Source organism: Ailuropoda melanoleuca, chromosome 5 (genome assembly GCF_002007445.2).
Source record: "Ailuropoda melanoleuca isolate Jingjing chromosome 5, ASM200744v2, whole genome shotgun sequence".
NCBI classification, from domain to species: domain Eukaryota; kingdom Metazoa; phylum Chordata; class Mammalia; order Carnivora; family Ursidae; genus Ailuropoda; species Ailuropoda melanoleuca.
Genome location: NC_048222.1, coordinates 1,282,621 through 1,306,749, shown reverse-complemented (window position 1 = coordinate 1,306,749; position 24,129 = coordinate 1,282,621). Strand labels below are relative to the sequence as shown.

Sequence of the window (24,129 nt, the reverse complement as noted above, 5' to 3'; positions counted from 1 at the left end):
GCATGTGTCTGCTCGTGTGCATGTGTGTGCGCATGTGTGTGCATGTGTCTACTCGTGTGTGCATGTGTGTCTGCTCGTGTACGCATGAGTGTGCATGTGTGTGCATGTGTGTCTGCTCGTGTGTGCATGTGTGTGCATCTGCTCGTGTACGCATGTGTGCATCTGCTCGTGTGCGCATGTGTGTGCATGTGTCTGCTCGTGTGCGCATGTGTGTGCATGTGTGTGCATCTGCTCGTGTGCGCATGTGTGTGCATGTGTGTCTGCTCGTGTGTGCATGTGTGTGCATCTGCTCATGTGCGCATGTGTGTGCATCTGCTCGTGTGCGCATGTGTGTGCATGTGTGTCTGCTCGTGTGCGCATGCGTGTGCATGTGTGTCTGCTCATGTGCGCATGTGTGCGCATGAGTGTGCATCTGCTCGTGTGCGCATGTGTGTGCATGTGTGTGCGCATGTGCCTGTGTGTCTGCTCACAATCCAGTTATTAAGAGATTATCTCTATCTTAATAACGAAGACACTGTGGCTCAGGGAGAGTATGTAGCAAAGCCAGAACTGGGAGACAAGATTGTTGGGCTGCAGTGTCCACGTGTCCATGAACTTTTCCCTTCTCAAGGTCTCAGGTAAGGGGATGACTTATCTAGATCTGGGCAATCTGCTCCAGAGTCCTCCTTCTGAACTAGCCTTTGAAAAGCAAGCTTATCTTTTTCCTAGAGAGAGACTACCTTTGTAGGAACCCTCCTATCTCGATAACTAAATTCCGAGAACCCCTATGATAAAGCACAATGTTAATTGTTCAAGTTTGTATCGTTTTGACTTAACTCATTCCTATCCTGCGTAAGGAACCCCGAGGGTCAGACCTATGCTGTCAGAGCAAGACATTCTTTATAAAGTTTTATTTTAAGTATTTCATCTTTTCTCCATTATGCTGGGTATATCTTTGGTGTACAGAACCAAAGGATTGAAATCTTGCCGCTTGCAACAATGTGGATAGAACTAGAGAGTATTATGCTAAGTGAAATAGGTCAGTCAGAGAAAGACAATTATCATATGATCTCACCGATATGTGGAATCTGAGAAAAAAACTGAGGATCATAGGGGAAGGGAGGGAAAAAATAAAATAAGATGAAACCAGAGAGGGAGACAAACCGTAAGAGACTCATAATCATAGGAAACAAACTGAGGGTTGCTGGAGGGGGTGGGGATGGGGTAAGAGGGTGATGGGCGCTAAGGAGGGCACTTGATGCGATGAGCACTGGGTGTTACATGCAACTGATGAACCACTGATCTCTACCTCTGAAACTAATAATACACTATATGTTAATTAAATTGAATTTAAATGAAAAAATATGGTGTTGGGACTACCGGCAGTTCTCTGGAGATAAGGTAGGGTTAGATCTATATCTCACACATTAAAACACAGGAAAAATTGGATAAAGCAAAGATCTAAACACGAAAAAGAAATCGTGTACATTCTAGAAGAAAGCATGGCATTCCTCTATCACTCTTTTTGATCTCCTAGTGGGGAAAGACACATCTAAGTCTGACGCTGAACCAGAAGACTCATCACTTTGGCAGCAGACGCAAATCACTGCAAAGTTCTAAGGCAAATAACAAACTGGATTATCGGGGACATATCAGAATAGGGCTTAATTGATTCATATTTAAAGAGCTCCTACAAATCATAAAAGAAAGACCTAACAACTAATAGAAAAACGAGTACACAGAATAGGAAATACAGGCGACTTATAAGCTTTAAAAATGTTCAACAACACTAACCCGAGAAAGGCAAAATCGAACTCCACTGAGGGACCATTTTTAGATTTCTAAACGCTCATGTTCTGCTGGGGAGGGTTCAACTCTGCTTTCCGGAGCGAGCTGGCGGGACAGCCCCGGCCGAGCTCTGACCACCACCTTTGGAAACTGTGAGAATCCCCGGTAGGTGGTTCTCGCTTCGCAGGGGCCGCAGAGAACGAGCGTTGCTTTCCTGGGGCCTCAAGGGCAAAGCCTCCAAGGTCGATGCCCCTTGCAACTGAAGTGCCTGGAGTATTAACATCTCTTTACGAAGACCGTCACCTCGGGTGAGTTTTCCTTGCGTTGGCAATTTGATGGGGTCGGGGCATAAAATAGTCCACGCAGGTACCACTGCCTCGCCCTCCTTACTGGACAGCAGGATAATGTGTTCGCGGAGGGGTGGAAAAGCAGACGCCGGAGCCGACCCTGCGCATTGCCAAAGGCCAGCGCCCCCGCCCCCAGAAGGGGTTACAGAGACGAAAACTTGCTCTACCGGGAGTGGGGTTCGAACCCACGCGGGCACACGCCCATTGGATCTTAAGTCCAACGCCTTAACCACTCGGCCATCCCGGTGGCTGGGCTTTTACCGTTGGCAATTATTTTTTTATTGGAACCAATGTATTTGTGCTGCGCATGAAAGAAATACTGAATTATTTCTGTTTCTGTGGAATTGCACGAGGAGGGTTGTGATGGAGAAAACAGCACGCTCTTTGTGCTTTCAGAAAGCGCCCACTTCCCCCCAGCTCCCCTCGCTAGATCACCGCCGGTGTTTCAGAGAAATCGCTGTTTTTATTTGATACGAAAAGCAACACGCATAAGGGTCCTCCCGGAAGAGACCGTGGTTCCTGCTCTGGTCCAACCCTCCCCACCTCTCAACCCTCCCAGCGGGGGAGGCTGCAGGGCTGAGCCCCAAGGGACANCGCCCCAGTCCTCCCGGAAGAGACCGTGGTTTCCTGCTCTGGTCCAACCCTCCCCACCTCTCAACCCTCCCAGCGGGGGAGGCTGCAGGGCTGAGCCCCAAGGGACAGGAGTTGAAAACGAGCTCGCCCTGGGGGGAAATTTGGAAACCCCTAGTGGACACAGTTCGAATTCGTGGCTTTGATTTTAATGACAAGACGCTTTCACTGACACCCAGTATGTCCACATAGGAGCGCACTGAGCTCAGCGTGGGCTGCACAGACAGTAAGACACCCCCACCCCAACTCCGATATAGGGAGGACCCCAAGAATCGGATTTCCAGCAAACACACCCAGCTGACTAACATCAACTGTTTGCTGACTACACTCAATCAAGGATGCTAGGAGTGGTTATGGGGAACTTAAGAATCCAGGAAAAAAGCTCCCAGAGGGGACATTTGGGGTCTCTGGAGGACATGGAGCTGAAATGAAATCCCAGAGCACAGGCTGGAATATAATTAACTTATGTAACAATACGGAACACCTAGTGTGTGACAGGGCATCTCAGGCAGCTGAGGGAAGGCCCCCCAAGATGAGGGGGTTATGTCAGCGGTACAAGACAAGCAGAGGGTATGAACATGACTCTTCCCAGTTGATGAAGAAGCCCAACCTTCATTTTGAATGTTCAGACTGACTGGGTCCACATCCAGCTCTTTCTCTTTGCCTGATAAATTCACGTACAAAGCATGGCCCCCACACGTGCTGTGGTTGTCCCACTCTGGGTTCTGTCTCTGGCCAGATCAAGGTTCAACTCCTAGAAAGGAGACATTGCCTGAGAGAGTCCTGTGCCTCCCAAGCTCTGAAGGAAACCCAGATCTCTCAGTGCTGGGGTGAGAACTGGGCTGCGGATGGGGTCGGACAGGATGCCAGGGTTCCACAAAAAAACAGATCAGAGATAGAATCCATCATGTATAGATAGATACAAAGGTTTCCAAAATATTCTATTACTGTTGTTCTTCACATGGGCTACACAGTAGAGTCAGCTATTCAGTTTAATTCTTAAATGTGAAAGTAAAAATAAAACTACCAGAGGCACAGGAAGGAGAATATCCTTGTCTGCCAGTGAGGCACGAACAAGGAAATATAATTCTAGTATTTGCTTCCATTAAAATGAAGAATATGTAAAATAAAGGACATACTAGAAATAGAAATAGATAAATGTGATCAAGGGGGAGTATATTTAAATTGTCTCCAAATGGCAGGGGCGAGATGGATAGATAGATGATATAATAGCAGGAAGCCATGAGAAGCAGCAAGATCAAAAGGAAATGGACAAAGGACACGACAAGCAATTTAAGAGAGAGATACACGAAGACTAACAAATATACAGCAAAAAATTTCCCAAATCATTAATTGCCAAAAAAATAAAAAGTAAAACAAGACAGTACTCTACCGCCATTTGATTGGCAAAGTAAAAAGCTGAGTAAAATCCATTATTGTAGGACTAGGAATTAAAGAACCCTCAAGTCCTGCGGGTGGGGTCTGAAATCGAGGATGTCCTGGAGAACTTCTTACTCTAGTAAAGGATGTTCCCATTCTAGCATGGAGCTATTCTGCTCCTGCTTTTGAATCTTCCCCCGCCCTTGCTGCCCCTCAAATCCTACCCATGAGGGAAGACACATGGAAGTTAGTTAGTCACAGCATTGGGTGTGGTCTTGTGAAATTGGGAGAAACTTTGGTTTTCATTATTAGGCAGTGTAAATGCATCCTTTAGAATAGTATGCACATTTATTCTATAATAACAGAGAATGTGACCATGGAGCAAGACGGATGGAACTTAAAATTCTAACGCTATCGCAAAAGAGCTCTGCAAACAGACGACACCTTCTGTTTCAGCCGCTGTAGGAATGACGCTTCCCCTGGATACAACCAGGATGCTAGACATAAATATGTGAATAACTGTTTTCTGACACTTGCTGTCAGTGCAGGACCTTGGTCCCTGACGGAAGGGGAACAGAAGCGATGAGTCTTCTAAAGGTTTTAGCTTGTTGCCTAAGAGGCAGTTTCTAGGCCTCTAGGCCGGGAGGATTTCTCAGCCAGGCAGGGTCGCTAAACTGGGGGCACAAAGATCACATTTCAGGGAGGCCAATGCAGTTAGCATATTTGGAACACAATGCCAGAGGGGAGAAAGCTGCCCAGAGAGACACAGAAAGAGAGAGAGCCCAGTGTTGGCAGACGGGCTTTGTGGCCCCTTCCGTGGAATACTGGTTCATGTCAGTGGGGTTAAAACTCTGCAAGGCTGGAGGAAAAGCCCTTGGATAAAAGTAAGCTGCATATCAAGTACCGGAATTAGCTCCCAGCAGCTGTCCTGAAGGGACCTCGGACCTTACGGGGCGTCAGGGGGAGTCTGTACAAAGGCAGAACCTTAGGTTTGGACCCTCCCTAACAAGGTTTATAGGTCAGCCACAGGTGGGGCACACGGACCCCAAAGAAAACGTTACCTGAACTTGGAAGAAAAGGGGTTGTTAATGGAGCAGCAGAGAATTTACAAACACGATTGCCGGCAGTATTATGGGATGTAGACAACAAACTCTGAGCTGGCTAATTTAGCTAAAGAGATTTCCGGTCCAGATGGTGACGGCTTGCTTAGCCTTTCTTGCTGTTTATAGTAAAATGTGAGATGAGAAATCGAAGCTCAGGGAAGGACTGTTAAATACAAATGAGCCGGAGCTCACAAGGGTTTGAAAGAAAAGCTGTTTCTTATTCCCAAGCCGCTCCAGATGAAAACCGATGCTAAAATGAAGAAAGGCCTTTCAGGCAAACACCAAGTGCAGCGCACTGTCAGAAGCCAAACGTGTGACTGTGAAATCTTTTTTGGCACTCCCAAGTGAGTTAAGGCAAGCTCTAGGCAGAACAACAAGCTTCTAAGGATCCTCAGGACATGCCCTACGTATCCCATCCACGAAACCGCAAATCTCAGGGGTGTGGCCCGCCAGCAGCTTCCTAGGAAGCCAAGGGAAACAAGGGCTTATTTTCATTGGGTTCGAGAATGCCGTTTTTGTTTAATACAGAGGTTGGAAAACTTTTTTTTCAATGGGCCAGACAGTAAATATTTTAGGCTTTGTGGACCATACAGCGTCTGTCAAAATGACTCACATCTGCCGTTGTAGCAGGAAAGCAGTCACAGATAATATGAAACGAGTAAGTATTGCTGTGTTCCAATAAAACTTTATAAAAACAGGTAGCTGGCCAGGTATGGCCTGTGGGTCATCGTTTGCCGACTCCAAGTCTAAATTAGGACTATGCTACAGCAACGTTCGTGACATCACAGGTGTGTCAAGAGCACGGTGGCTGAACACTGACGGCTTGAGCTAAAAGGGCTAGAGGACAGCACAAAATGAAAAGAGGACCCTGAACCTTCCAGACTGTGATGGGAAGGAAGTAGGCTAAGAAGACGACTCAGTAAGTCAGAGAAATGTCGTATGAACAGGACGGGTGATTCAGAGGGTGAAGCCAAGAGTCCAGAAGGACAATTCCCAGACAGCACGACTGAGTCCCAATCAAGTGGCATCACATGCCCACTGGCTTCTAGAATTGCTGTGGACCCATGTGTCCCCTGTTTTCGTTCTCTTTGAACGGGAGTGTGTATAGAGCTTATCCTCTGCCTCCGGTGCCTGTCCGGGAAGACCGGTGATTTGACTGCTAGGCCCACAGATGTTCAAGTTACGAAGGATTGTACTTCCCACCCGAGGAACTTCGTCTGAGCCTTCACCTGATTTAGATGATGCCATCCTGGACTTCACCTTGATGTTACAAAGGAATCAGACTGGGAGGGTGGAGTGTATTTGGGCATGTAGAAGAGACAGAATCACTGGAGGTCAAAAGTTAGGGGGACGTATGGATAAAATCCTAATATCACTCACCCATAGAGTTGGACAGGCAGGCTCACTGCTGGTCCTGAGGGATGTGATGGGTCTCAGAACCACGCAAGACTGGATTCTCAATAGGGTTCTCTTTCCACAGAGGAAGCGTTCTTCTTTGGTTCTGACTGGGGTCCAGGTTCACTTTCTTGCTAAATCCTAAAGAAATTGCTGAAATAAGAACACAGATAAAGGTGTGGAATTTTAAAAATAATACGTGACAACAATGCCTAGATGATAAGGCTCCGTGGCTTAGCTGGTTAAAGCGCCTGTCTAGTAAACAGGAGATCCTGGGTTCAAATCCCAGCGGGGCCTTTTCCCTTTGTGCTTTTATGAAAACTTGGATTTATAGCTGATTGAAGCCTCAGAGGACCAGTCAACCTGCCTGAGGCACTTTGTACAAGAGTTAGAGAATTTGTCACTATGAATTAGCAACGTCTATGCTATGAACTAGACTCGAGCTAGAGTTCCCTAATTTTAAACTTGTAGCTACTACACTCCACATTTCCTAAGAAACACTCAGTCTCCCTTCACATTCTGCTTTGAATATAATTCAAAAAGAAGATAAGAAAAAAAGAGATAAAATGTGCATATTGTATAAATTGAGTGCTATGATAACGATTCCTCCTTCTCCCATGATCCTGCATTCTAGGACATCACTGAATGTTTGGAAAGTAGAACAACTGGATGGAATCTTGAAAGAGTTAAGAATGATTAGTGATGACATGAACCGAAACAAAACACAGTGGAAAACAAGAAAGCTATAACAAGAGGTGGGAGGCCAGCGAGACCTGAAGAACTCAGATGAAAGTAAAAGGCTGGAAAAATCCATCAAACCCTAGAATCAAATTTTATATGCTCTAGTGGATCTTTTTCTTTTGATATTCCACGGCGTGTCTTAAAGTATATTCTACAAGTCATGCCCTCACCCTTAGTAATGTGCACTTTCCTTGTCGAGCAGACGGTGGCCTTGTTCTTAGCTTCTTGCTCCTCCTTGTAAAGAACGCTGAACTCGGATGATCGCTCCTTTTGTGTGTTTTGGGAGCTTTTGCTCCTTTTGTGAGCTTTTGGGAGAACTTGTTACATTACTTATGTTCCCAGTGCAAAATGAGAACGCAGGACTTTTTGTTTAAAAGTTACTTTGATTTCCCAACCAGCCATCGCAGAACATTAAATCAAGAGTCTGGCCTGGTGCGAATGCGCGGGTTGAGAGCACGAAGCCAGCCCTCTCTGGGAGTGCGATTTTTTGCGCGAAGACTGGGTTTGAAAGGACATCTAAAAGTGGACTGGAATCCCAAGTGACGGTCCGCGATATCAAGTACTTTTAGAGGAGAGCTTGAAGGTACTGACGTGGGAATGTTACACTGCACAAACAAAAACTGTGAAAAAAACTTGGTTGAAGCGTTTTCTCTCCAACAATATTTTTCTGGCTCATGTTCTTTTCTCAAACAACTCCTCGTTCCAGGTCCCATTAAACGCCACCTGGCCTTGGCGACAGGGTACACAGGCACCCCGTCCGGGCGCATCCCGGTGACTGTCTTAACTTGGGCTGTGCTCCACACAGCGCAGCCGTGCGCCGGATACCATCGCTAGGTTTGATATAGGACGCTGGGTCGGAAAGGGTCAGAGGTGTCCATGAAACGCGCGGTCTAATTGTGAAGGAGAAAGAAAAATTACCCTCAACAGAGCAAGCGTGTTTCCGCCCGGTTTCGAACCGGGGACCTTTCGCGTGTGAGGCGAACGTGATAACCACTACACTACGGAAACCCCTCTGTGCGTAGGGCTGCACTCGCAGCTCTCTCCTACGCTTCCTGCCTTCCCCCGCGCTGGTTCCCAAAACCCTGGGGTCTTCTCTCTGCTCAGGTCCGTTACGGAGTCACTGTCCGCAGCTGCATTTTAAACCTGATCTAAAAATCAAGCAGCACGCCGAGGTGAGGAGATACCCAACTCCCAGGTAGCTTTAAGTATTTAAGGTCTATGAGCCTTCTGCGAGAACCAGGACGAGCATCAGAATAATCTCGAACATCTCGGCGCTGACAAGCTTGCGCCGTACTCGCGCACCCCTCGGAATGCCTCTCCACCCGCTCACCCAGCATGGGAATGATTGCCAAACCCTGAGGGCTCTGCCTGCTCGCTCCGACGCCTGGTGGCTGCTCTTGTCTCCGCGCAGCTCCCTCCCGGGCAGGGCTCTCCGTCTACTCCCCGCCTCGCTTGAAATGCAGGACTTCACTTCCTTTTATAAAATTCCGCAAACAGAAACCATTTTTCTTTTCTAACATATGTATTTATTATTTTTTAATAGAGTTTGTAAAAAGCTGTTTCAGGTTCACAGCAAAACTGAGTACAAGGTACATTTACTGAGTTCTTATGGGAGGAAGTTGGATTTTGTTGAATGCTTTTTCTACCTCTTTTGATCTGATCATGTACTTTTTCTCGCTTAGCCTGCCGTTGTGATGGATTCCGTTAAGTGGTTTTGAATGTTGAACCAGCCTTGCACACCTGGAGGAAATCCCACTCTGTCGTGGGATATCTTTTCATATGCCGTTGGAATAAATTTGCTATTATTTTGCTGAGGATTTTTGCATCTGGGTTCATAAGAGATGATGGTCTGTGGTCGTCTTTTCCTGTAATGTCTTTGATCCTGGTATTAGGGTAAAGCTGGCCTCACAGAATTTTTGAAATACTCCCTCTGCTGTCTTTTGAAAGAAATCATAGAGAATTGGTATAATGTTTGGCAGAATTCACCATGAGCTTATCTGGGCCTGAAATTTCTGTTTTGGAATGTTATTAATTATTGATTCAATTTTTAAAATACATATAGGCTTATTCAGATTATTTCTTCCTTCTTGTGTGAGTTTTGGCAAATCTTGTCTTCACAATTTCAATTGGTCCATTTCATCTAGGTTATCCAAACTGTAGGCATAAAGGTTGTTTGTGATAGTCCTTTATTATCCTTTTAAAATGAGTAGGATATGTAGTGATGTCCCCTCTTTCAATTCTGATATCACTAATTTGTGCCCTTTCCCTTTTTTCTTAGTTAGCCTGGTGAGAGGCTGATTGATTTCATTGATTTTATTGATCTTTTCTAGGAATCAGCTTTTGGTTTCATTGATTTCCTGTTTCTAATTTCTGCTCTTTTCTTTTTCTGCTTATTTTGGATAATTAGGTTTTCTTTTTCTACTTCCCTAGGATGGAAGCTTAGATGATTCGTTTCAGATCTTTCTTTTCAAATATATGCATTCAATGCTAGAAATTTCCCTATAAGCATTTCTTCCACTGTATCCAAAAAAATTTGGTAAGTTATAGTTTTATTGTCCTTTAATTTGAAATATTTTAAAATTTCTTCTGAGAATTTTTCTTTGATCCATGTGTTATTTAGAAGTGTGTAGTTTAGTCTCCAGGTATTTGGGGATTTTCCTGCCATCTCTCTGTTATTGATTGCTACTTTAATTCCATTGTGGTCTGAGAGCAGACATGTATGATTTCAATTCTTTTAAATGTGTTAAGGTGTGTCTTATGGCCCAGAAAGTGGTCTATCTTGGTGAATGCTCCATGTGAGTTTAAGAATGTGTGTTCTGCTGTTGTTGGATAAGCTGTCTGGAGATGTTGATTTCATCAAGGGAAAATTGAACCCCTTATCATTCTGTAATGTTCTTTTCTATCCCTGATAATTTTCCTTGTTCTGAAGTCTGCTCTGTCTGAAATTAATATAGTTACTTCTGCTTTCTTTTTACTAGTGTTAGCATGGTAGGCCTTTCTCCATTCATTGACCTTCAGTCTATGAGTCTTTATGTTTAAAGTGGATTTTTTGTAGACAACATATACTTTAGTCTTATTTCCTAGTCCCTTCTGACAATCTCTGTCTTTTAATTGGTGCATTAGACCATTGACATTTAAACTGATTTCTGATAGAATTGGGTTAATATTTTCCATAGTTGTTACAATTTTCTATTTGTTGCCTTCGCTTTTCGTTCCTGTTTTTGTCTTTGTCTACTCTTTTTCTGTCTTTTGTGGCTTTAACTGAGCATTTTATATTATTTCACTTTCTCTCCTTTCTTAGCATATCAGCTGTACTTTTTTTTTTTTTTTTGCTTTTTTTAGTGGTGGCCCTAGAGTTTGCAATATATATTTAGAACTAACCCAAGCCCACTTTCGAATAACACTGTGTCACTTCACAGACAGTGTGAGTACCTTATAATAGCAAAATGATCCCAATTCCTTCCGCCTGTTCCCTGTATCATTGTTGCCATTTGTTTTACTGATACATAAGCAAATTTATGTATACATACACACATATACATACATAATCAAATATGTTGTTGGGATTATTATTCTGAACCACCTGTTATCAGTCAGATCAATTTAGAATAAGAAATACAAAAATTTTTATTTTGCCTTCACTTATTCCTTCTCTGATGGTCTTTCTCACATAGATCCAAGTTTCTGATCTTTTATCATTTCCTTCTTCTAAAGAACTTCTTTTAACATTTCTTGCAAGACAGATCCACTGGCAGCAAATTCTCTCAATATTGTGTCTGGGAAAATCTTTCTTTCTTCTTCACTTTTTAGGGATAATTTCATAGGAAGCAGATGTCTAGATTGGTGGGTTTTTCTCTCAACACTAAATATTTCACTTCACTTTTCTTGCTTGCATGGTATCTGAGAAGCTTTATCTTTGTTTCTCTGTAGGTAATTTTTTTTGCTCTAGCAGCTCTCAGGGATTTTTTTCTTTATCTTTGTTTTTCTGTAGTTTGAAAGTGATACATCTGGGTATAATCTTTTTGGTATTTATTCTGGCTGGTGCTCTCTGGGCTTCCTGGATCTGTAATTTGGTGTCTGACATTAATCTGGGAAATTTTTCAGTCATTATTGTTTCAAATATTTTTTCTGTTCTTTTCTGTTCAAATATCTTTTCTTTTCCATTATGCCTATGTAATGCCTTTCCAACTTATTGTTGTTCTCGGATATTCTGTTCTCTTTTCTTTGGTCTTTTTTTTTTTTTCTTTGCTTTTCAGTTTTAGATGTTTCTACTAAGATATTCTCATGCTCAGAGATTCTTCGCTCAGCCATGCCCAGTGTGCTAATAAGCCCATCAGAGATGTTCTTCATTTCTGTTACAGTGCTTTTGGTCCTTTCATAGAATTTCCCTCTCTCTGCTTATATTGCCCATGTTCTTGCATGTTGTCTACTTTACCCATGAGCACTCTTAGCATATTTACCATAGTTGTTTTAAATTCTGGGTCTCATAATTGCAGTGTCTCTGCCCTGAGTATGGCTCTGATGCTCGCCCTGTGTCTTCAGTTGTGTTTTCACTTTCTGTGGCTCATGCTTGATTTCTATCCTGCATGAAGCCAAGGACCCTCTTGGCTGGTCCTGTGGGACCTGTGTCTGGGTCCTCAGACCCATCCTGCCTGCATCATTCCCAGGAGGCTCAAAGTCTGCTCCTGGTGAAGGAGTCTTACAGTGAGCTGGTCTCGTAGGCACAATCTAATTACTTGACCAGTCTCGACCATCAACACCCCTCACCCCCCATGCCCTTTCTCCGGAGAACTTACTGAATCCAGAAATCATAAATTAAATTTTTATTACTAAACAATATAGACGGGCAGATGCATATTGCTCAGAAACCACTGAGGGTCTCATGGTAATTCTTTCATTTAGTTAATTCATTCCATAGTGTTGCCAAGGGTCATTAATTTGGAGGTAAGAATGGCCGAGAACCACCCTAGCCACGCATGTATCTTTGATAAAACAGAAGTATTTTAAGGCCAATTGGATGACTTCTTGTTTCCCATTCTGCATATAAACTGTTTAGAAGCTGTCACTCCTGTCCTCATAATGAGAAAAAAGCTAAACAAACTGAAAACTAACAACTTTTCTTAGATCCATCAAAGAACTGAGGTCAACAGGGCAAACCGCTGCGTCCCAAATTGAGAGACAGGCGGCTGCCGAGCACCAGGGCTCTCTGGAGCCAATACCACGGTCACTTCAACAACGAGTTGCTGGAGGCTCCCTGTGGACAAGCATGAAGTCAAAAACTGGTGGTGGCCCTGTCTTAGGGAGGTCCCCACACGTTTGTGAGTTTACCTCTGGGAGTCCTACCAGGTTCTCCCAGTGAAGACTGGAGAACAAAATCTCCTCACGCTTGCCCCGGGGGAGGGCAACAGTGACCATTTAAAAATAGCCTGAAAGCCTTCAGTTCTCCCTTACAAGGCCTTTGCGCAGGGGAAACTGTCCACCAGAGCCTAACAGACCTGGCAGGGGGTGGACACCCAGCTCCCAGCCCCCTCTAGCCTTCTGTACTCACCCCAAGAGGGGCAGGCAGCAAAAACTGAGCAGCGCTTGTGACTGTCCCAAAGGTCACAGCAGGAGGCTCAGGTTCACTGACCCACTGAGCCCTAGGCACAGAGCGCTTCCCCTCCGTCCCCTCACTCCTTGAATGACTACGGAAAGAACTGCACCTCGCAGACCTTACTTAAGACGTCTCTAGGAAAAGCCAAACCGCACAGGTGAGGACAAGACAGGGCAGCAGAGAGACTTTAGCAAACTGAACACGGCATCCCTTCTAGCCAGGTAAGCCTAACAGCCCACACTGCACGCCTTCTGACCTCAGTTCCTTTCACCAGCGCTCGTGTTTGGCTTTCAAAAAAATGACAAGTCAGGCTAAAAGACAAAAACACAATATTTAGAGACAGAGAAAGCCTGAGAATTAGATCCGTAGGGGAAATTTTTGGAGTCATCAGACCAGGAATGTGAAACAACTATGATTGTTGTACCAAGGGCTATGATTAATGTACCAAGCTTTCAGGGGAGAGAATGTTTTTCTTTCCCCTCTTAGGGTCCCTGGTTGGGCCTGGAGATTAGACCCACAGAGACAGATGAACAGGAGGAATGCACACACATTTGTGTACGTTTTACAGGGCGTGGAGCTTCCTAAGGGAGGAAGACTGGAGCACAGGGCTAAAGCCTAGGGCTTTTATGTGGGTTCGATGAAGAAGGCGGAACACCTTGTCTGGATGGGAGCAAGGATGAGAGTTAGGGCTGACTTCTCAGGAACCACGCAAGCATGAAGAGTGGAGTAAAGTATTTGAAGGGTTGAGAGAAACAACTACCAGTGTGGAATTCTGTTACAGTGAAGCTAACCTTCAAAGTGCAGAAAAAAGAGACTTGGTCAGAGGAGCCAGAGTAGAAGGAATACATTGTCATAGATGGGCCTTGCAAGAAAGGTGAAAAAGAAGTACTTCACAGAGAAGGCAGATGATGAAGTCGCAGGGACTATGGAAGAACACCGCAGAAGGAGCACAGGAAGGAGATGGTATCCAGGTCCCAGGGAGAGCTGTAGGGACCATGTGGGCCTCGGGGAGCAGAGGCTGGGGAACAAGGTAAGCTGCTGAGTCTCGCCCCTAGACAGTAAGTGCCAGGCCCCCAAGTCTGGTGGTCACAGGTCACCTCCGAGGGGGGCCTGGATCTGTTTTGCTGGGGATCCATCTTGTGTACGGGAATCCTTCATCTTTCTCCTGTTCTGCAATGTCTTCCTAACCTCAGGCTGTCAGCCTGTTTCTTCAAGAAGGAAAAAACTCGAAAAGAATGGCTGGAGCGAAGGGTGGCAGAATTAGGCCACCCCCAAATCTGCCACTTTGGCATGAGGATTATTTTGAGCTAAAGGCACCAGAGAAGAACCAGATGCAAAAAAATCTCTCTGCCCTCCCTCCTACCCCCATGGGCCTCAACACGGGACAGAAGTTTACAAAGGGGCCCATCCTCCCCTCTCCACGGGGCAAGACAAAAGTTAATCCCCAGGAAAGCTCTAGACCCTTCTGATGGAGAAGGCACAAATTCGAATCTGTGTGACACACCTCCCCTTGCGTCCTGTGCTTGTCCTGGTCACCTCCCCGTACTGGCCTCTCTCACACGTTTCTCTCTTTTGTCCTTAGCAGATGGTGGTACTGGAGTCCTTCCAGGCCACCTCTGGGAGGAGCTCCTTTCCCCCTGTGTCTCTCCCAGGCACGCAGGGGGTACACATGTTAATAAACGTGTGCTTTTCTTTTGCTGCTCTCTTGTTACAGAGTTCCCAGCCAAGGGCTTCCAAGGGTAGAGAGAACATGATTTTCCCTCCCCTACTGGAGTAACAGTAACGGACACCCTATGTGTCCTGGGGCTGGTCCACAAGTCCTCCGTGAAGTCACCTGAAAAAGCAGGTGCAGGAGCTGGAGACTGGGCAGAGGAAGGCTGTGCAGGGGCCACGAGTGCCAGGGGCTGGAGGGCGCCAGCCGCGGGCTCAGCCTTGACTCTAAGCCCAAGGCAGAGGCAGAAACCGCAAAAGCCCCGGGGGAAGCCGGGCTTCTGCGCGCCTACCCCCGTGGGCTGGGCCCAGAGCAGCTCCCCGAGGCGAAGCTGGCTTCCTGGAGGAGGTGGTCCTGCAGAGGCCAGGCGGGAGCCGGGGGGCAGGAGAGGGAGAAACAAGGGAGTGTAAAACAGGCTGGTAAGGGGGCTGATCGTTTCCATGATAAATAAAAAGAGCAAGCTCCCTCACTACAGAGCAGAGTGGCGCAGCGGAAGCGTGCTGGGCCCATAACCCAGAGGTCGATGGATCGAAACCATCCTCTGCTAACTTTTCTTTTGATCCCTCGTGCCTGGAGGGAGAGGGCCTTAGAAAGTAAGTGCATGCCCCTTACTTACTAAAATTCACCTCTGACATTACATCGGATTTCTAGAAATGCGGTATTTTCCTCCCTTCTCTCCAAATGATTGCATAATTCCTTTCTTGCTCATTTCAAAGTAGAGGCAGATCTTAGCTCTAGAAGAGAGAATTTTGCTCCCAACAGGTAAACCCACCTTCCAGGGAACAGAATCTACTTTCAGGTGGGACCTGACTTTACATTTCCGTGCACATTTTCTTACACTTAAAGGAAAAACATTACTTCTGCCCAAGACCGTTGGTTACCGTAAATCTATATTGCCTTTTTTTACTTGGGGGTGGGGGAGTTTTCTGCTTCTTTCATTCTTTTGTCTCTGTCTATGCATGATTTTATTACATCCATTTCAAGTTGATGGCAATGGGCTGCAAATTCTTCTCTAAAGCAATTTATGTGCAGTCCCTGGGAAGATGTCTTTTATAGCCTCTCCTTGTCCATACCCACAGACACTGGATTCTTGGGAATGTTATGAGAAAAACAAGAAGCAAAGAAGTTAAATGTGAAATGGTAGAAAACATTGGAATACATGAAGCTGAAACATCTTGTGCATCAAATGCCATGGACAAACAAGGAAGAAAAATAGTAGTCTTTCTGATATATTTGCAGAAGAAACTGAGAGAAAATTACTAATTGAAATACTTTTAATGAGTGCCTAGAGTGTGGCAGGAAAATATAAACTCTACTAAACAATGGGAATTCACAGAGCAAGATATCAAAAACAAAAATATTAATACAAATGTGTACGCAGTAGACCCGTTTTGTTCCTCAGTTTAGGGGTGAAGATTCCTGTTTGGCAAGACCAACCATCTTCAATTTGTTTTGCTTGCTTACCCCTTAAAAGCATTTTAACTAACTTTCAATGTCCAGGCAGAGGAGATTGGTTGAAGAAACAGTGACATATGGACTCAAAGAGAAGCACTATGCAGCTACAAAAATGACATAGACTGATTTCCAGGAGATATTGTTAAGTGGGAGGGAAAAAGTACCGATGAACATTACACTATGCTACCCTTTTTTAAGAAAGAAGGGGAGTTAGGAAAACCTACACATACAGTATTGTTCACAGATAACCAGTGAAGCTGTTTTTCTTAGAGGGTAGTGGGGGAGATTGAGTGTGGGGAGAGTTTCTCTGAGTACACTTCTTGGCAAACCTTTACCCCTTGACAGCATGTGAATGCTCTACGTTTTCAAAAATTAGTATTAAACCAGCAAGGATGGGAAGTGAAGGAAAGAAAAACAAAGCTGAAAGCAAATGAACTGAATTCTATTCCATCATCATAAAGATATGGAAGGGAAAAGAACATAATTTGTGAGCATGCTTCCCGAGGGCACACCTTTACTCTTAGCCAGGGGGTGGGAGGTCGGGGGGAACTGCAAACAACTCTTCAACTCTCTTTAGTAGAGGGTTTTTGGTAGTGGAAGGCCACAGGCACTCTGAAACTACGGTAGGTACACAAGAAGCACGTGAGTCAGCGCTCCACGGGCTGGAGCCAGGGGTCGCAGTGTGGAAGGAGGGACATATACAAATAGGGAATGAGGGAATGCAAGAAAGAATACTGCAGAGACAGATTGGAGTTGGAGGTATCGGTGTGAGCTCATGATTCCTAAAATATGTACATATGTGTATCTGCACATATATGCATGTAAGAATATAGGAATATATGTATATATATGTGCACAGGAATCCACATGCATTTCCTAGATCTTTCCATTAAAAGGACTAAGAAGCAGACATCATAGAAGCAATTAGTACACTGACCTCCCAAATGCTGGTCTCTAATCCTTTTCCCTACTGAAAGATACCCAGGCATCTCTGGGAAACACCTGACTTCAGGGGGTGGGGGGCAGGGTAGATGGGAGTCAAGTCTGCAATGGTTGGTCATGCCAGAAAGTAAGAAAGTACAAGAAAGCTTACACACATGACGGTGGTATGTTCCAAGGACACAGAAGCCAGCTTGAAGGGGTTCCCCCTGGCTAACTATGGGTAAATTTCAACTCCAGTATAGTTAAGGGCAATAATGAAGCATAAACCATTGGAGGGGGGGAAATTCCATGAATTCACATTGATGAGTGATATTTAATTAATGGAGAAAAGGGAGGACTCTTGCTTAAAATAGAATATGGAGCGCAGACTGGTAAACAAGGAGAGAATTCTCTGAGACGCCTTTACACTTGGGTGATGCTGCCCCAACCAACGTGCCACTGCACGTGGGTCTTCCAAGTGCCAGCGATGGTCAAATTCTTTCCTTCTCAGGGTGCTCATCTTCATTTTGGCCCACCGGACTCTTTAGCTCCCCACTCTGCTGTCACTCCTTTGCATTCGTTCCCTGCCTGCAAGCTTCCCACGTGGGGACCAGTCCCGAGGCCTTGTTCTCCGCAGAGTCCCCACTGCCCAGCACTGGCCTGGGTCAGCATGGGAGTTCATAAACTCATGCCCGGAGCAGGACCTGGCATTTACCCTGACTTGACCCTCCCCAGAACCCCATGGCTCACTTTCACCTTTGGTCCCAAATCTGCTCTGTCTGTTCCCAGATGTCTTCGAGGTCTTTCTTCACCGACCCAAAGTAGAAGGCTCTGAGAAGGCACAGAAAGGGGAGACCTGGAGCACTGTCTGCATGGTAACGACTGCATTCATCGGGAGAATGAGCTTCCAGTCCATGCTACTCTCAGCCGTTGGCTTAAAGAGAAGGAACCACACTCATCCTTCCTGACTTCGTGACATACACTCAGCTGCGAGCCGCAGAGGCCCCATACTTTGAAGGAGTCACTGTGGAAGTGGATGGAACATTCCCGGAGCTCAGCCACCGGAAGCGAGGATTCACACTGAAGGTGCTCACCATTCTCCAGCCGTGTCATTCCTGAGGTCAGATGTACCTGGCTTAGAAGGAAGCTTCTCAGTTTTCCCACACAGAGCACCTGCTTTGATTCATGCATATTATAAAAACCTCAGGGCGATTCCAGGATTTGAAACTGCCACCCAGTCCACAAGTCTCTAGTGGGGACTGCTGCAGAGAAACGTGGTGCTGTTACCGTGCTTGGGACAGTTTCAAGCCTGAAAAGCAGTTCTTCCCTGCAGCTCAGAAAGCACACAGACACAATACTTCGGCTTACTTCACGGGTAGGCAGGGAAGAGAATAAGGAAAAAAATCGAGGCTCGTGGTAGAAATAGAGAAGGAATAGGAAATCATGGAAGAGAGAGACATAGGAGGGTCACAGACGGCCCTTGAGGTGTGGATCACGAAAATCAAAAGATGTCCCTCAGAGATGGAGCCCTTGGCTTGATTTGTGCAGACTATGAGCTGTATCATATTCCAAATATCAAACAAATGCTGAAGCCCTTTTATGACCTATGGATCCTTCAAAGCCTGCCAGGTTCACCCAGGAAGCTAAACAGAGATTGAAAGCACTGGAATCCAGCCCCCCAGTCTCTCCTCCAGACTAACTAGTTCATACGTATGCTCGCCAGCAGCCTTACTTGTCCTCAGTTCTTTACCAGAAGCTGGAAATCACAAAATGAAACATTATCAGAATCGCCAGCCTCCCCCTTTTATCTTCTTATTCCCCTGTACCCGAAAATTTCAAATACTCTAAGGGGAAGAATGCTGCAAGGGAATTAAAATGCATTAAAAGAGAATCTAATCAGAAAATTTTAGCATTGTCAGAAGTATACATGGGGGAAATAGATAAATTAAAAAATGGATACAAGGATAGATGGCAGTTAACATATGGCAAAGTTAGTATTTCAAGTCAGCAGGTAAAGGTGACTTTAAAATAAATTCTGATGGCGCAACTAACTTGCCTATGGCGGAAAACAAAGGTGGACGTTTACCTCTCAACCACGTAAAAAATCCAATTCCAGATAGATTCATGATTTCAATACAAAATATGAGCTAACCAAACGCATAGTTGCAATTAATAAGAGAACTCAGAGAAAACTTACTGGAAACTGTTGCATGTTTGAGCAACGAGGCTTAATATAAATACTCTTCAATGAAAGCTTACAAAATCATAATAAACCGTCCTAAATCAAACCACCTTAAATCAAACGTACACAAACAAAAGGAAAAAATCCGCCTGAAAATTAGAAATGAATCAGTCTGATGGAGGTGATGGAGGGGGCTGCTTTGGCCCATCACTTCATTGTTTTAACCAAGAACAGTGTCTTCAAGCAATTTTAATTCCTTGGAGTCTTTATGAATTTCCACAGCATTTTTGTGTTCTCACATATTGCTTTCCAGCGGTCTTCTAAAAGGTTTCCTCATAAATTTAAGTCACTCTGAAGAATGTATCTGCTAGTATATGGTAAAATGTGGACATGAAGAAAGAGTCCAATCAATGATTGGATTTTGGCCATTGGAAACTAAAAGCTCTAACAATTTGATATGCACTAGCATTCTCTAAAAACATACTTGGTGAAATAAGTAGGACAGAGAGACACCAATACCATATGACCTCATTTGTATGGGGAATCTAAAACAAAAACAAACAAAAAACTAATAGATACAGAGAACCAACTGGTGGCTACAGAGGCAGAAGGTGGCAAAACGGAGGAACAGGGTCAATAGGTACAAACTTCCCGTTACAAGAGAAATCAGTCCTGGGAGGTAATGCACATCACGGTGACTGTCACAGATAACACTGTATTGCGTATTTGAAAGTTGCTAAGAGAGGAGATCTGAAAAGTTCTCAAGTAAAAAAAAAAAAAAAAAAATGTAACTATGTACAGTATTGGACGTTAATTAGATTTATTGCAGTGATCACTTCACAATATATATAAATATCAAATCATTATATGGTACACCCAAAACTAGTGTTATATATTAATTAAACCTCAATTTTAAAAAAATATGGCAGTTTAAAAAATGTTTTAAAAAATTCATGAATTCTTTCTCTTTTAAAAGTATTTCTATTCTATAAGTGTCACAGAATTATATCCCAAGATATTGCATTTTTATGCTTAAAGGCTGTGATTAATTACCCTATCATACTAGTCTAAAACAGAAAAACATAAAAATTGAGATATGATTTTTAGTTATTTCAAGTGTTTCTAAGTCTTTCTATTTTAAGTGTTTTTCTTCCAGTTTGAGTTGTCTTTCAATTTAACAGTATGCAATCAATAAAAAGTAAATATATAATTTGTCATAAGTATACAGTATATGAAAAAGAAAACTGTATTGGAACTTAATGAAAGGGATGGGATTCCGCCCCCGGCCCCCTTCCCCCCGCCATTTAGGTCAGGTGTCTGTGGATGACAATTTCTAGGGCTGGAATGGAAAGGTTTTGGTAAAGGTAGTAAAATGATCAGTAGTTTACAGAAAGGAGCTAGGAATGGAATTAAAAGATTCACCCTGAGGTCCCACCGAGATTTGAACTCGGATCGCTGGATTCAGAGTCCAGAGTGCTGACCATTACACCATGGGGCCCACCTGCTGGCAGCGCTTTCTAACTCTTAGATGACAGTTCTTCCTCTCCCAGGTGCCCTGACCTTCCTGCCTAAAAGGTCCATACCAGCGCGCTACGCTTTTCCTCCTCTGGGATGATGGGACGGTTACCTGTTGCACACCTTCGACACCAGAGTCTTACTGAGCAACGCTGACGTCAGACGCCAGGAATCCTCCCCTCACCCCAGAATTTCCTCCCCGCGGTTCGGGAACTGGGTGCCGGGCCCCCGCTTCTCCGCTGAAGCAGGTGAGGCCGTGACGGAGCCCGAGCCCTCCCGGAGGCGCGGGCTCTGTGACAGGTGTTTCGTAGTGTTATCCGCCCTCAGGCTCAGGGCACCCTGAGGTGGGACTACTGTCGCTACTTTACTGGGGAGACACCTGAGGGCCCCACTCTGCTTTCTCGATTCTGTTCCCTCCGCTAACAACCGTCCTAACTGAGGAGGAAGCCGGAGCCTGCGGACGCCCTGCGGGTCTCACCAAAGCCCCTGGCACAGCGACCCTCCTCCCGCACCTGTAGGCGGCGCTGGGGACCAGGAGGGTCGCTGGGGCACCCGTGAGGGGGGCTGGGGACCAGGAGGGTCGCTGGGGCACCTGTGAGGGGGGCCGGGGACGAGGCTGGAGGAGGGTCCCCGCGGCCCTGGGGCACCTCGGGTCGGGGTGGGGGCCCTCAGGAGCGCTCCCGCACCAGCCCCGCGCCCTCGCGTCCTCCTCCCGGACGGAAAGCGGCGCAGGGGAGGTCCCCCGAACTCACGCGAAGGCTCTGCGCCACCTGCCGCGCGCGTTGCCCGCACCCGCGTCGGCGCCCTCTGACCCACGCGGCCTCGGAGAATGCGCGCGCTTGTGTGTGTGTGTGTGGGGGGGGGGGACACACGTCCGGTAGAAAGCGGAGCGGCGTCCTGACCTGGCTCCTGAGGGGGCTACGCGGGGGCCAGCCGCCCGCTCGGGGCGCGACGGCGCTCGGCGGAGGAGCGAGGGCCGCGGCCATTCCTCAGCTGTGCGGGTTCTCCAGGCGCCTCCCGGGACTCGGGGCCGCGGCTGCGGGACCGCCGGGTGGAAAGGCCGTTTCCGGCGTGCGCGGGGTGGGGGCTGCCCCGCCGGGTTGCAGGGCTTCGAGGAGCCGCGCTTCGAGGGCAGCGCGCCCTCTGGTGGAGGGGCGGTAACGCTCAGCAAAGCGAAGCGAAACCAAAGAGCCCCCAGCACCCCAAACAGGGGCACCCCAACCCCACAACACGCAACTCTCCCAGTGAACACCGGGCTTCTTGCGGGATTCCCTTGCAAAGCGAGTTCTGCAGTGTGGCTCTTACGGGACAACTGGGTCTTTTCTGGAAAGCTGGGCTGGGAAATTTCCTCAAGCTAGAGCAGGTGGAGGATGGTCGAGGTCGGTTCGTTGTTTGCACGGAGGTGGTAGGAGATCCTCAGGAGAGACGGCAAAAGTCCTCCACAGGTGAGTCCCCACCCTCAGAACCCGCAGAGATAAGGAAAAGGTCCTCACAAAGGAAATACTTTTAAACCTGCACTGAGAAATCTTCTCATTCCTTGACAAAACTAGGCAGATGAACACTCGTTTGATCACATTTTTCCTAGGCCAAAGGGAAAAACAGGTCCAATGGCCTTGACCCTGCGGGGTTCAGAAGGTGCCCCTGACTTGAGCAGCAGCGGCTCTCGGTTTAGCAGACAGCATAGCTGTGCTGCTCCTGGGCCACCTGCCGTCTCCTCCCCCTCAGTGGGCTGCGATGGAAGCCAAGGGCCGCACGAGTAGGAGCCCAGTACGTGCACAGTTCAGAAGCCAGTGTCTCCTTCCTGAGCCCTCAGAGAGGAAATAGAGACACCTTCAGCCCAAAACCTTGTTTCCTGGGCAGCACTCAAAAAGCTTCAACTTAATCACAAACGTGCAATTAGTGCTTTCCAGAGTCTAGGCCCCCGACAGGCACTGGGCTCCTTACAACCAACAGGTAATCAAAACTGGGCACATGCAGACTTCAGGATGACTGGGCAGGTATGCAGTGAGAGGTGAATTCTCACCCCAAACATGCAAAATGCAGTGGTCCCCCCCCCCCCTTTAGCTACTGAATGGCCTCATTAAGACAAGTCATGAATGGGGCCTCGGACTCTTGGTTTTGGATCAGGTCATGAACTTCTTGTCAGGGGACTGAGCCCGTGGTCTGGGCTCCTCATTCAGCAGGGAGTCTGCTTCCCCTCTGCTCCTCCACCGCTCCCCCCTGTCCCCCGCTTGCTCGCTCTCCTTCTCAAATAAATACATAAATAAATCTTAAAAAAAAAAAAAAAAGAAAGTCATGGTTGACATCCATCTCCAAGGAAACTTGTGCTCCAGTCTTGGGCAGAGCTTGTTCTTAGCGCGGACGTGCACTTGGGGTCATCGAAGGAGAAGCAGTCAGAAGAAATCTGGAAAGACGCAGAGCAGAACGTTTTGGAACCAAGCACGGAAAGAGCTCTTCTGGCTTCCGGGACGATCAAACCCGATTAGGTGAAAGGCTCTGCACCCAGCAAGCGTTTGTCAACTCCGGCCGCGGGCCAGGGGCGTGGGACTGAGAAGGGAAAGCGGAACAGGCCCCAGGACGGATCCTTCCCGCAGGAGGACGCGCTGTCTTGAACAGGAGGGAGGGCCTACTAAACAAGCCGTTGGGACAGGTATGAGAAGGGGTTTTAGGGTCCTGAGGAAACGCAGAGGAGGCACTTAAGCCCAGGTAAAGGGGGCCAAGGATGGCCTCAGGGAGAAGGGCTGAAAGGTCTAAGTTAATATTGGAAGAATGGGTAGAGAATTGGACCTCCTCGCACGAGGGGAGAGAGGAGGGCAAAACCACTCCGCAGACAGAAAATGAGAAGAAAGGGGGGAAATGAGAAAATAGAAATAAGTTCACCCTGGCTAGTGACTAGAAGGTCGTGGGGGCGGGGGTACGTGAGCGGCAGGAACGGTGAGAATGAGGCTGGACGTGTGGGCAGGTTAGGGCAGCAGCCAGCGACGGAGAAAGCCGCCCCTTAAAGCCGCAAGGCTTGTGCAGCATGAGCGTTCCCCGCGGCGACCCCAGGGGCGGCCGCCTGCAGCTGCGAGAGCGGGGCCTCGGGGCACGACTCGGCTGAGCGCAGGGCAGTTACAGACGACGCGCACCCCAGAGCTGACAGCGGCAGGGCCTGCGGGGCCCGGAGTGAGCGCCGCAGACCGCAGGACTGGGGCCGTTCTTTCTAACGCGCAAGGCCTCCGCTGTGCACACACAAATTCCTCTCTGGGCGCCAAGCGGAGGGCTGAGGTCGGAGCCACGCCCTCCCCCCCACACCCTCTCCCGCCCCGACCCCCGCCCGGATTCGGGCCCAGCTCAGGATTGGCGGCCGCTTCTGCGTGCTCGGCTCTCCGCCCCTGGTCTTGCTCCAG

At 46.9% G+C, this 24,129-nt stretch overlaps 1 long non-coding RNA gene and 5 other non-coding genes across 6 annotated transcripts; 3 read left to right on the top strand and 3 right to left on the bottom strand.

Annotated features, from left to right (window-relative positions):
• The first annotated feature begins 1,853 nt into the window (after positions 1 to 1,853).
• Positions 1,854 to 17,940, top strand: LOC117802198. Its single transcript, XR_004625254.1, has 3 exons — positions 1,854 to 2,075; positions 7,257 to 8,535; positions 17,833 to 17,940. It is a non-coding gene; the product is annotated as an uncharacterized LOC117802198 (long non-coding RNA).
• TRNAL-UAA lies at positions 2,279 to 2,361 on the bottom strand. Its single transcript has one exon. It is a non-coding gene; the product is annotated as a tRNA-Leu (tRNA).
• On the top strand, positions 6,846 to 6,919 carry TRNAT-AGU. The gene has a single exon. It is a non-coding gene; the product is annotated as a tRNA-Thr (tRNA).
• On the bottom strand, positions 8,299 to 8,371 carry TRNAV-CAC. Its single transcript has one exon. It is a non-coding gene; the product is annotated as a tRNA-Val (tRNA).
• Positions 15,143 to 15,214, top strand: TRNAM-CAU. Its single transcript has one exon. It is a non-coding gene; the product is annotated as a tRNA-Met (tRNA).
• A 2,711-nt stretch (positions 17,941 to 20,651) lies between the features above and the next one.
• On the bottom strand, positions 20,652 to 20,723 carry TRNAQ-CUG. The gene has a single exon. It is a non-coding gene; the product is annotated as a tRNA-Gln (tRNA).
• Positions 20,724 to 24,129: the final 3,406 nt, after the last annotated feature.